Source organism: Carettochelys insculpta, chromosome 6, assembly GCF_033958435.1.
Source record: "Carettochelys insculpta isolate YL-2023 chromosome 6, ASM3395843v1, whole genome shotgun sequence".
Lineage (NCBI taxonomy): Eukaryota > Metazoa > Chordata > Testudines > Carettochelyidae > Carettochelys > Carettochelys insculpta.
In genome coordinates, this window is record NC_134142.1 from 60,290,042 (window position 1) to 60,302,368 (window position 12,327).

Here is a 12,327-nt window from a genome sequence, read left to right on the forward strand (position 1 = left end):
CAATCTTTGAAGGAAACTGTGGGGTTTTTTGTTTTTAACAAAAGTGTAATGTAGAAAGTAAAAGGAAAAGAAACTTTAAAAAGTTCCCATGTATATCTAAAGGATGTGTTCCAACTGAGAACTTAATTTGATGGTAGAATACAGAGGCAGATTATTCATGCACACAAACTGAAGCCTACACTGTCTCATTTGAACTGGCAGAATCAAATGAAATGGAGATGTAAGACTCTAATCTATTCCATTGTAACTCCCCTCATGTGGGTTTGGTCACTGATGAGCTCTTTTAGCCATGAGGATCAAACACGGAATGTTCATGGTTGTCTGATATGAAATTTGTGGACTGTCTGAAATTTTCCTCTCTTCAGTGCCACCACATTCCTCTTGGTTTGCCTCATTTTTCCCCTTCTCTTCTGAATCCTTCTCTTTTTATTCCCTTGCCCTCCGTTCTATCTCCTTCACTCCTGCTGCTTTCTCTTTTCATACTCCTTCCTTCTTCACTGTGACAATTGCTGATTACACAACACGTGTCAATGTCAGTGCTGGCAGGCCTCCTGCTTTCCATTAGGACACCCACTGGTATATGTTGCATCAGCCACTTGGGCATGTTGATTGCCCTTTTTGCACTGCCTCCCTTGATGTCTGAGACACCTGCTAATGGAACTGGTATTGTGTGGCACCAACTTGCCTAACAGAGACCCATTATTGCTGGAATCTCCAAGCAGTGCATGATTTACACAGCATATAAGCTCCAGTACCTGGGCACGACCTTGTATACTGATGGCTTCAATTTTTACTCTGATTCTCCTGGCATTTGATGGGTTAAGTCAGATCCTTAAAGGTTTATTTTCTGTACAAAATGCAAGGATTTAGCAACAGAGCTGATGTTAATGCTAACAGGATTTTTACAAACTGACATCACTTTTATCTTTCACCCCTTAACACACTGTGTCTGTATTTCATGTTTTATGTTAATAAAAAATACAATGCTTAAGATTGTAATGATTATATAACAGCCTTTTGGATTTGGAGAGCTACATTCAAATTTACTGTGGAACGCAAGCAAAATGAGTTTGATGGTCTCAGACTAGACTCCAGTGGACATCTGTCTACAACCCAAAACCCTAGCAGCCCCTCTGGCATAATTTGAGACCAGTAATGCTCCTTACTGTGAGAGGACTTGGCTTGGAAAAGCTGTAATGCAGTAGAACTTTATGGAAGTGCACTAAGAAAGCTGTGTGGGAATTAACGACTGGAACTGTAGGGCATTTCAGGGTATTGTCACAGTTCTGTAGTGGGCCTGAAGCTGCTTCAGGTCAGGATGGAGGAAAAACAGGCAGAGCCATGTGAAAGAATTTTTCTCAATATCTGCTTGCACAATGTCTTTCTCCAAACATGCATTCTAATGGAAGTGGAAAGCAATGAAATAGTAAAACAGCTTGCAATATTCTTCCATTAGTTGTCCAGGGGAGAGCAATTTCCTCTGGAGCATAGACATCTGTAAGGGAAATGTTAATTTAAGCAATTTATGAATAAATACTGGTGAATTTTGGACTTAGGGGGGTGAAAAACACACTAGACTTTTTGATCCCATTGTAAGGACTGTTCACAGGAACACCTTATGACTATTGCTTACAAGTCATTAAGAGGGGAGATGGTGCACATAAGCATATTGCAATGTTATAAGTTACTGGGCAAGGACAATGAAAGCACTAATGACTTTGCTTGTTACTTTCAAAAACAAACAAGGCTCAACAGCATAATGGAAAAGTTCATTTAAAAGCTTTGCCAGTTTTCAGATACACACAAATGTGTTCCAGACCCATTGCATTTTAAAGCTGTATAAACTAAAAGCAAGCTGATTTTTTTTTTAAAAAAAAGCAATTTGTTCTTTACAGAAACTCAAAAGCGCTATCAGTCTGCACTGCCACCCAGCAGCACATTCTCCAATTTACAGCGCTTCAAAACCAGGCCAACATTTCCAAACTCAGGTTCCAGATGTCAAAAGGAGCTACTAGTTCTCGAGACTACTGAAAACAAGTCAGTTTTATTTAATGCCTATGTATGGATCTAGATGCCCAAATGTGAAAAGTCTGGCCACTAGTCAGATGGATGATCTCCTGCTGTCAGTGGAGGATGGACACACTTCCAGTCTCATCCTCCCTTGACTTCTTTACAACATTTGACATTGTCAACCAGGGGCTACAACTATCCTGCCTGAAACAGCTGGCAGAGGTACAGGAGACTGAACTGAAATGTTTTAAGTTCATCCTGGAGTGATATGCATCTGATGAGTAGGGATGGGAAACTGCACCTCCACTACTCAGTTGTCAAATCCCACAAAGATCAATTCTCTCTCAGCAGGAAGTGAGCCAGTCACATTATGTGAATTTACGTGGCAGCAATGAGCAGGTGACCCAAAGCTCTACCCCATCCTTCACCACTTTCCACCATATCACTGCCACCACGATGGGCCAGTGCTTGGATAAAATCAGTTTGTGGATGAAAAACAGCTAGCTGATGCTCCAGTCAAGCAAGACACAGGTGATGCTCGTGGCAGAGACAAGTGCTTTGCAGAACTTGTAGTTACAGTGTAGTCTCCATTGGTTGGAGGCACATAACTACACCTGGTCAGTTCTGTATAGGATTGCTCCTGGATTCCACACTAAAACTCACATAGCAGTATCGTTTCCCTATTGCTGGGTGTTCAGCAAACTACAGCCTGGCAGGGTGGAGGATGACCTGGCCTCAGTTTTTCACACCTTCATCACTTCTCAGCAGTGCTACAGCCAGGACATACTCCTTCAATACTTAGGAAACTCCAACTAATACAAAATGACACAGTACATCTCCTCAGCCGTATAGGTTATAGTGAGCAAAATAAATCTGTCCTCTGTTCTCTCCACTGGTTTCCCACAGAAAGTCAAGTTCAAGGTTTCAACCCTTAATTTGTTTAATGACCCAGGCCCAGCATACCTAAAAGATCACCTAAAGCTCAGAAATAAAGACCGTGGTCAACAAGTCTGCTTCTCAGGCTCAGTGGAATTTTCTGCAGTAATAAATTCCTCTATGCAGGAGACAAAACTTTCTAAGGAGCTAGTCTGAGACTGGGAACAGACACAGGAACTAAGGATCATAACAAATCTAGTCATTTTCTGCTGTACATTGCTTTGATCTGCCTTCTCTAACAAACACAAAGCAGCATGTACACTTATATAAACCACTCATCCTCAAAATAAAATCCTGCCATTGTACATGCAACTTAGCCCCCTAACAAGAGGGCAAGAGACAGAACAAGCCACATCTGAAACACGTTCATTTGTGATATGGCCAAGGGGACAGTGCTCATCTACTACTGAAATGAAGGCAGTATTAGATCTTACCTTTGACAGAATGATAATTAAAAGGTTTGGTCAGGAATTTTATTTTAAACCATTGCAGCAGAGCAAGCCTCAGGGTATAAAACTTAAAAAAACAAAACAAAAACATAAAAACACCCTTTCTTTGGACAACTAGAAACCTTGCAGGAACTCAGGGAGTGAGGCAGATGCTCTGCATCTTGCTAGGTCATGTCTTTGACAGGATGGGCTCTCTCCCATTTTCTTCCCAGGACCATGTTGGGTCCTAAGCTAAAGAATGTCAGGCTCAAAGCAGAAAGATTTTGCTTTAAAGTGCCCCCCATTCATCAAAGATGTGATTGGGTCTGGACAGCCCTGTGTGCCAGCCTCACCCATTATCTCCCTACCTCAGTCCCTCTCCCCACGGTGGTGCCAAGAAAGTGGCTGGGTGTGTGTGCACGAGAACATCCCTCCCCAAGGCTTTTGCATTCGCTCCAAGTTCCAGCAGCTGCTGAGCCAGGGAGGACATAGAGCCAGGCGCCTTTTAAGCAGCGCTCCTGTGCTAAACCCATAAGGCAGCTGCTGGAGCACTGGTGCCCAGAACAGGGCCTCTGCTTCTGTCTGGCAGAGCATGGGGCACTGGCCAAGCTCAACTGGACAGCACCAGCTCAGCTGTGCAGCGTGTGGGTAAGAGAGGGAAGGTCCCTGAGCAGGGGGGAAGGGGCTGGAACCAGGCCCTGCTAAGGGGAATGAGGAAGGACTGAAATGCTCCCTCCTGGCCTCATTGCTGCAATGGGGTATTGGCCTTCCCAGGGCCTAGGAGTAAGGCCACTGCAATGACGGGGTGGGGGGGTCGCCCGCGCCGAGGAGTAGCCACGTGGGGGGGAGCCAGCCCGAGTTAAAACCTGACCCCCGCGTACCCCCAGACTGCCTGTCCAGCCGCTGCGGGCCCGACCCTGCACCCGGCCGCTCCTCCCTCTGCCGGCTCCAGCCCCGGCGCCGAGCAGCCGCCCGGCCCGAGCCCCACCCTGGCGCGGTGGGGGCCGAACCGCGCCATCACACCCAGCCTCAGCGCGCCACGTGCGCCGAGCCGCCGGCAGGGCTCGCGGCTGCAGCTGTCCCTACGGGGCGCGCCCGCGCGATGGGCCAGGGCCAGGGCCAGGGCCGGGCAGGAGCCCACTACGCAGAGCGCGGTGGACACACGCGCCAGGCCCTCCCGCTGCGGGGGACTAAGGCACTGGCGGGGAGGAGCCCGGGGCTGAGACTGAGCCGGGCCTCCTGCAGCGAGCCGGGCGCGGTTTCCGCCTGGCCGGGCGGGGCCGGAGGAGGACTGAGGGGGGCCGGGGCGCTCTCCCGGCGGAGGCCCGGCTCGGAGCTCGATCGCAGGCAGACAAAGCGCAGACACGCGCCCAGCCGCCCCCGGCCTCCGGGTGTAGGCGGGAGGCAGAACGCCCTTGCCCGCCATGGCAGCGCCGCCAGCCGCGTGTCTGCCGGGACACTCGCGAGGTGGGCTTCGCCTTTCGGCGCCCCGCGCAGCTATGGGGGCGCAGCCGCGGCCCCCTCGCTGGTCCTGGGGCCCGGGGGGGGGCAGTAGAACAGCTGCAGCCGGAGTTCGGACCTTTACATGAGGGTTACAGCAACCCCCCCCCCCGCACGCGCTTCCTGCCCCCCATTCCCTTTTGTTTTGCAAATAGGCCTCCCCTTTGATCGGCGTTTGCATCGCGCGCTCTGTCCCTGCCTCGCCGGCGGGGCCGGAACGAAACGGAGACAAGGAGCGGGCGAAATGAGACGAGTGAGCGGAGAGTGCGGAAAAGGCGTTTAGGCAGCTAAAGGAATTTGATCTTAAGGAACGAGCCGGCCAGGCTGTAGGTAGCGACCAGTGAGTAAGGGTGGGTGTAGGAGTGTTTCCAAGAACAGAAGAGGCGGTGTTTCCCATTACCATAGCCCTGGCTTTTGTAATGAATGAGACAAAGCAATACGCTGGGAAGAGTGTTAAGGGGAACCCAGCACCTAATAGGACATTTCCTTTCTGCTACTGCTGCCTTTACTTCCATCACGAGCCTCTAGAGCAGGGGTTCCCAACCTTATCACTACTGCAAACCCCCATGCCCCCAAATCATTCACAGAGCCCAATCAAAGCAAATTTTAGCCCTTATGTACACTGCATTAAATAAAAAAGGAAACCATGACAGATTTTTTTCAGTCAGCAGTTAATAACGCTAGTGGAAGATATTTAATTTAAAAAAATGTAACTTTGCAATTTGTTTAAAACTTATTTTCTATGCTCATTTTTATTTACCTTTCTTTTCCTGGACCTTCCTGCAGTACCCTCATAGACCCCCAGTGGTCCATTAACCCCATGTTGGGGTGCACAAAGTTGGGGGACCTCAGGGGACATGATATTTTGTAAGTTGGATGCAGCACTATCAGCTGCTTGGTCTCATGCTCATCCACTTCATTAAAAATGTTGAAATATGTTACTTATGTATGCGTATTCACATGTATAGACTGATTAATAAAATTTTTATATTCTGTATATTTATTTTCTTACATGTGCCCAAACGTTTTATTTTTTTTTTCTTATGAACATAACTGAAATTTCTGTCAATTTGGATTATATGAAAAAGGTTGGGGGGAGCTGCTAGTTGCAGGAATAAAAAGCCCAACGTAAAACGTTTGCTCACCCCTGCCCTAGAGTGTCATCCACACTAGTAGCCTCACCCATTGCAGATAAAATTGATTGGTAATATGGGTTTAATAGTGTTGACAAAAAAAATAGATGGACAAAAAACAATTTCATCCTTGTTACAGAAAATAGCTAATTAAGAACTGGTAGAAAATGGTCGTTCCATCTAAGGTAGGAGCAAAACCATTTCTAGCAGCAGAGCGGGAGGAGGAATAGGACAGGCACACTTCATCCAACTATTGTCATGTTCTTAAGTGCTCACTGTTCTGTACTCCCTTTCCTGCTCTACATGTACATTAGATTGAATCCAGTCGCATCAATCAGAATCTATTTCATAGAGGTGTGTGCAAGGTCTGGGCGTGAAAGCTGGACTCCATTCTAATTTTCTTTTCTAGCTTCTCATGATTGTTTTCAAGCAAATTATTTTGGTGTTGAAATGTTTCTGCCTCACTTTCAGCCATTGGGGATTGAAAGTTTGATCAAAGTCTATTTGGATTTTTTTTGAGTAATTTAAGTGTGAAAACTAATGTTTTCGCCATATGTTCGGACCAGTAATTTTACACTGGAGAACTCTAAAAACATCTGCAATTAGATGCTCAAAAGTAGGCCCTAGCTCTCTAGTTGTATATGCGCCAGATTATATAAATGGAAAGCGAACATATGTAACGGAAGGCAGAACTAGGCTTTCATGTTGTGTTTGTAGCTTTCATTAAGTCTAAAAACATCAAGTTGAAAAAGTTTAAGGATGCTGTCAGGGTCTGTGGTCATTTTCCCTCCTGTTGGTCTCAATAGGGGACCACCCGCCTTTCTCTCCAGATGCCTTACTAAAGCAACCTGAGCTTGTAAACTGTGCAGAGCAAATAGTGATATATCAAGGAACTTACAAGGGCAGTTAATGATGTCTTTGCTAGAGTTACAGGGCCATGGAGGTTGTAATACTTTTAGAAGTTGACAGAAGTTGCAAACTCTGTAAGTCAAATAGTTCCTTTTTTTTTTCTTCTAAAGAAACAGGGATGGTAAATTTTGAAAATCCTATTAAGAGTTAAAAATACAGAACATAGAAATTTAGATCCTTCAAAAGTTAAGACACTGCTCTCTGAAAAGTGACTGGTATCTCCAGAATAGATATATCTGTTATATTATATATAATATATCTACCATCACTGGACCTAACCGTGTTAATTAGAGAATCATGGACACATTCTCCTGTTCCTCAGCTAACATACGGGCCATCGTACCAACAATGCCCAGACAGCATGTGTATAGGACTGGCTGCAAACGCTCTTTAACAAAAGAATGAATAGACATAGAACAGACATCAAAAATCTCCAAATACACCAACCTATCAGCAGCGTTTTAATGGAGTGGGCCATTCTGTTAAAGAATAGAGAGTTTGTGTTCTACTGAAAAGGGACTTTAACAAGCATCTACAGAGAGAATACTCAGAATTAATGTTCATGTTCAAATTCAACACATTAACACGTGGTTTGAACGGGGAGAGCAATTACCTGACCCATTATAAGGACTGTTACACATCCTTTGATATTTTATCTAACTCTTAACTTCACCATCCCAAACCCTCTCTCCCCCATCCCTCTGCTCTTCTGATTTGCCAACCTTGATAATTTTTGGACCTCTGTGCTTTTATGTTGAGTCTGTTCGGTAAGGCTATGATCTGAAGAAGTGGGTCTGTCCAATGAAAGCTCATCACCTGATAAATTAGTTTGTTAGTCTTAAAGTGCTACACGACTGTTTTTTTGTTTTGATAGAATGCAGACTAACACAGCTACATCTGTCACTATAAATGTTGTAAGGTGTGGTAGAGTTAGCATTGTAGGAGTTACCCTAACTTACGTGTGTGATGGCTCGGTCTTAACAGTGCATTAGCATTAGCTTGTTTTTCTTCTTCTGAAATAAAAAGCCAAATGGGGGATAATAGAGGTGAAGGTGACTGTAAGCTCTTGTATGATCCATCTGCACCATAGAAATGTTCCATTCCAGGGGCAAATTACATGGCTGATCATTGCCAGCCCCATCTGTCCGTGCAGTGGTTCATTGTGCCTACACTAACCAGCCTGCTTTTCTTTGTTTTGTTTTTGTTTTTTTCAAGTGGATGCAGTATGTCTTCCCCTAGCACTTGCCCCAGTTCTTTTCATTGTACCCACATCTTGAATAGCATGTGCAGATGTGGGCAGCCCATCTCAAAAAAGATATATTGGCATTGGAAAAGATTCAGAAAAGAGCAACAAAAAGATAAGGGGTATAGAAGAGCTTTCATATGAGGGCTATGTCTACACTAGCCAAAAACCCCGCTCATAGGAATAAGGGGACTTCGAAGTAGCCGGGGTCCTTTCAAAAAGGAGCCCTGGCTGGACGAGCGACGCGGCGGCAAGCTGCATCAATTTCGAAGTGCCACGGCTGCCTGCATGCTAATGAGGGGCTGAATATGTATTTCAGCGCTTCATTAGTAAACTTCAAAATGGCCATTTGCATGGCCATTTCGAAATTTTTGGCTAGTGTAGACGTAGCTGAGGACAGATTAATAATGCTGAGTTTTTTCAGCTTGGAAAAGAGATGACGAAGGGGGGATATGCTAGAGGTCGATAAAATCCTGGCTGGTGAAGAGAAAGTAGATAAGAAAGTGCTGTTTACTCCTTCTTAGAGCACGAGAAATAGGGGTCCCCAGATTAAATGACTAGGCAGCAGATTTAAAACAAATATTTAGCAAGTATTCCTTTACACAATGCAATCAACTTGTGGAACTCCTCGCCAGAGGGTGCTGTGAAGATTAATGTTATAACAGGATTCAAAAAAGAACTAGATAACTACATGGACGATAGGTCCATCATGAGTCTTAGCCAGGATAGGCTGGTATGGCATCCTTAGTCTCTGCAAGAATCTGGGAATGGGCAAGAGCAGATGAATCACATTATGATTACCTGTTCTGTTCATTCCCACTGAAGCAGCTGGCATTGGCCACTCTCAGAAGACAGGATACTGGGCTAGATGGACCTTTGGTCTGACCCCATACGACCCTTGTTATGTTCTTGTCTGTGCGCTGCGGTGCCTGCCACACAGCTCTCTGAAGCAGGTGTGTGGCACATTGGCAGGTGCATACTTGTAGTAAATTATTTGCCACTGTTAGGCCGTGTCTACACTAGCCAAAAACTTCAAAATGGCTGTGCAAATGGCCATTTCGAAGTTTACTAATGAAGTGCTGAAATGGATATTCAGCGCCTCATTAGCATGCATGTGGCCGCAGCGCTTCGAAATTGACGCGTCTCGCCGCCGCGTGGCTTGTCCTGATGGGGCTCCTTTTGGAAAGGACCCCGCCTGCTTCGAAGTCCCCTTATTCCTGTGAGCAGTTGGGAATAAGGGGACTTCGAAGTAGGCGGGGTCCTTTCGAAAAGGAGCCCCATCTGGATGAGCCACGTGGTGGCGAGACGCGTCAATTTCGAAGTGCCGCGGCCGCCCGCATGCTAATGAAGCACTGAATAAGTATTTCAGCACTTCATTAGTAAACTTCAAAATGGTCATTTGCATGGACATTTCAAAGTTTTTGGCTAATGTAGACATAACCTTAATGTCACACAGAGTTTGAGTTCTAAAGTGAAGTGTCAGATGTGTTTCACTTTCCGTTTCTGTGAAGATATATGTACAGCGCTTTAATTATGTTGCAGGAAACCAGGCCTGGGAAAATTTCTAAATAGCAGTTTTGTCATGAAGCAGAAAGAGACGGAGAGCCAGATTTTTATAGTTATTTAGATCCTAAAGATGCAACTGTGTGCATAAGAACAACCATACTGGGTCAGACCAAAGGCCCATCTAGCTCATTATCCTGTCTTCTGACAGTGGCCATGGTCAGATGCCCCTGGGGAAGTGAACAGAACAGGTAGTCAGCAAGTGATCCCTCCTGTGTCACCCATTTCCAGCCCCTGATGAACAGAGTCTAAGGATACCATTTCTACCCAAAAGCACCAAACTATATTTTAAATGGCTCATGGGAATTAGGTACCTGGACACATTTTAAAATTCCACTGAGGCATGTAGCTGTATCTTTAGGCACCTAAATACCTGTACAACTCTGGCATGGGGAAAACAAAATATCTTTAGAAAGATATTGCTCTTATTCTGGTAACAACGCTTGTTCAGTGTTAGAAGAAAATGAAGCTTTCTCAGACACCTTATCCTTGTCACGGTATGGTTTCCACACACCGGCACAAGTATATGGATGCCACTGTACAAGTATATGCATGTCATTAATGAACTGGGTGCCCCTCACCCCTATTGCCTGACAAGCACTGGGACAGGCAGCAGGTTTGCGGAGTATTATGGTAGGGTTACCGTATTTGACCTTTCAAAAAAAGACGACACCCCAAGAGGGAGTGTGTCTGTACAAGTATCTACCAACTCAGATTGTATTCGTGTACTATAACACTTTAATACAAAATGAGTTGGTAGATACTGATACAGCTACTCCCTCTATCCCTGGTGTCCTCTTTTTTATATATATGGTAACCCTAATTATGAACACCCACTACTTTGGGTAATTGTTATCCAGGGGGAAAACTTGATTTGATTCTTTTTTATTCAATTTAATTTAAATGCAAGGTTTTACACTTTGTACGAATGTCCTCGGCCTAGTCCTGCAGCCTGTTTTCTGTTCAGAGGCCCTGTTTGGTGCTGACTTGAGTTTTCTTTTTTCCTTTCCCTGTAAGAGCCAGACATGGGGGTGATATGGGCCAGAATCCAGAGACCAGATCCATCTGGGGAATGCCTCTGGCATAGTCAGTTTCTCCAGATACTATACCAAAGGAAGCGTGTACCTCTGGGATGCAGTCATGGAGAATCAACGAAGATTGAAAAACTGTGGAAAAGTAAGTAGAGGGCTAGGATTTATTTAGTGGCTGGCGACAGCCTTGCCTAGTGACTGTGGATCTGTCATTTCAATGACTTTTCTCTAATGTCTGTTTTCTCTGCTTATTTTTTTTTAAAAGCCTGGCAGCTGGGAGGTGAAACTGAGGCAGCTCCCAAATGATGACTCAAGCTCTGGCCCACATTAAGTCCATTTTTATCGATGCTCTTCAGGGTTACAATATTATTTAATGTATGTGCCACGTGTATTTGTGGTCTGTGCTCACAAACCTCGTTCATTACATGTTTTACAGGAGTAAATGAAGTGAGGAGAGCTTGGGTTATGGTTTTTATTGTTTGTTATGCATAAATTTCAGTTAAAACTTTCTATAAATAAACATTGATTATGTGTGCTGTTTGCTCTTTCTCTATCCTGGGAGTGGAGAGAATAGAGAAGAGACGGGCATGTCTTGGCTGCTCTTCAATCTTCCTGGAACAGAGAGCAGGGAAACAGTCATTGGAAAAGGTGGCAGAACACCGTAGATCCAAGCCGAAAGGACAAGCAACCTTGAAGTTAGGACTGGTTCTGTTCAATGTCTTCATCAATGATTTAGATATTGGCATAGAAAGTACGCTTATTAAGTTTGCAGATGATACCAAGTTGGGAGGGGTTGCGACTGCTTTGGAGGATAGGGTCATAATTCAAAATGATCTGGATAAATTGGAGAAATGGTCTGAGGTAAACAGGATGAAGTTTAATAAGGACAAATGCAAAGTGCTGCACTTAGGAAGGAACAGTCAGTTTCACACATACAGAATGGGGAGAGACTGTCTAGGAACGACTACAGCAGAAAGGGATCTAGGGGTTATAGTAGACCACAAGCTAAATATGAGTCAACAGTGTGATGCTATTGCAAAAAAAGCAAACATGATTCTAGGATGCATTAACAGGTGTGTTGTGAACAAGACACGAGAAGTCATTCTTCCGCTCTACTCTGCGCTGGTTAGCCCTGAGCTGGAGTATTGTGTCCAGTTCTGGGCACCGCAGTTCAAAAAAGATGTGGAGAAACTAGAGAGGGTCCAGAGAAGAGCAACAAGAATCATTAAAGGTCTAGAGAATGTGACCTATGAAAAAAGGTTGAAAGAATTGGGCTTGTTTCCTTTGGAAAAGAGAAGATTGAGGGGCAACATGATAGCGGTTTTCAGGTATCTAAAAGGGTGTCATAAGAAGGAGGGAGAAAACTTGTTCTTCTTGGCCTCTGAGGATAGAACAAGGGCAATGCACTTAAACTGCAGCAAGGGAGGTTTAGGTTGGACATTAGGAAAAAGTTCCTAACTGTCAGGGTGGTCAAACAGTGGAATAAATTGCCAAGGGAGGTTGTGGAATCTCCATCACTGGAGATATTTAAGAACAGGTTAGATAGATGTCTATCAGGGATGGTTTAGATAGTA

The 12,327-nt window shown here is 44.8% G+C and overlaps 1 long non-coding RNA gene across 1 annotated transcript in view; it reads left to right on the forward strand.

The window, feature by feature from the left end:
* The window catches only part of LOC142015363 (uncharacterized), a 47,295-nt gene extending 36,090 nt beyond the window's left edge, over positions 1-11,205 (forward strand). Inside the window, exons 3-4 of the long non-coding RNA XR_012646138.1 lie at positions 10,740-10,898; positions 11,019-11,205. This is a non-coding gene — a long non-coding RNA (uncharacterized LOC142015363). The remainder of the gene's footprint in view (positions 1-10,739; positions 10,899-11,018) is intronic.
* Positions 11,206-12,327: the final 1,122 nt, after the last annotated feature.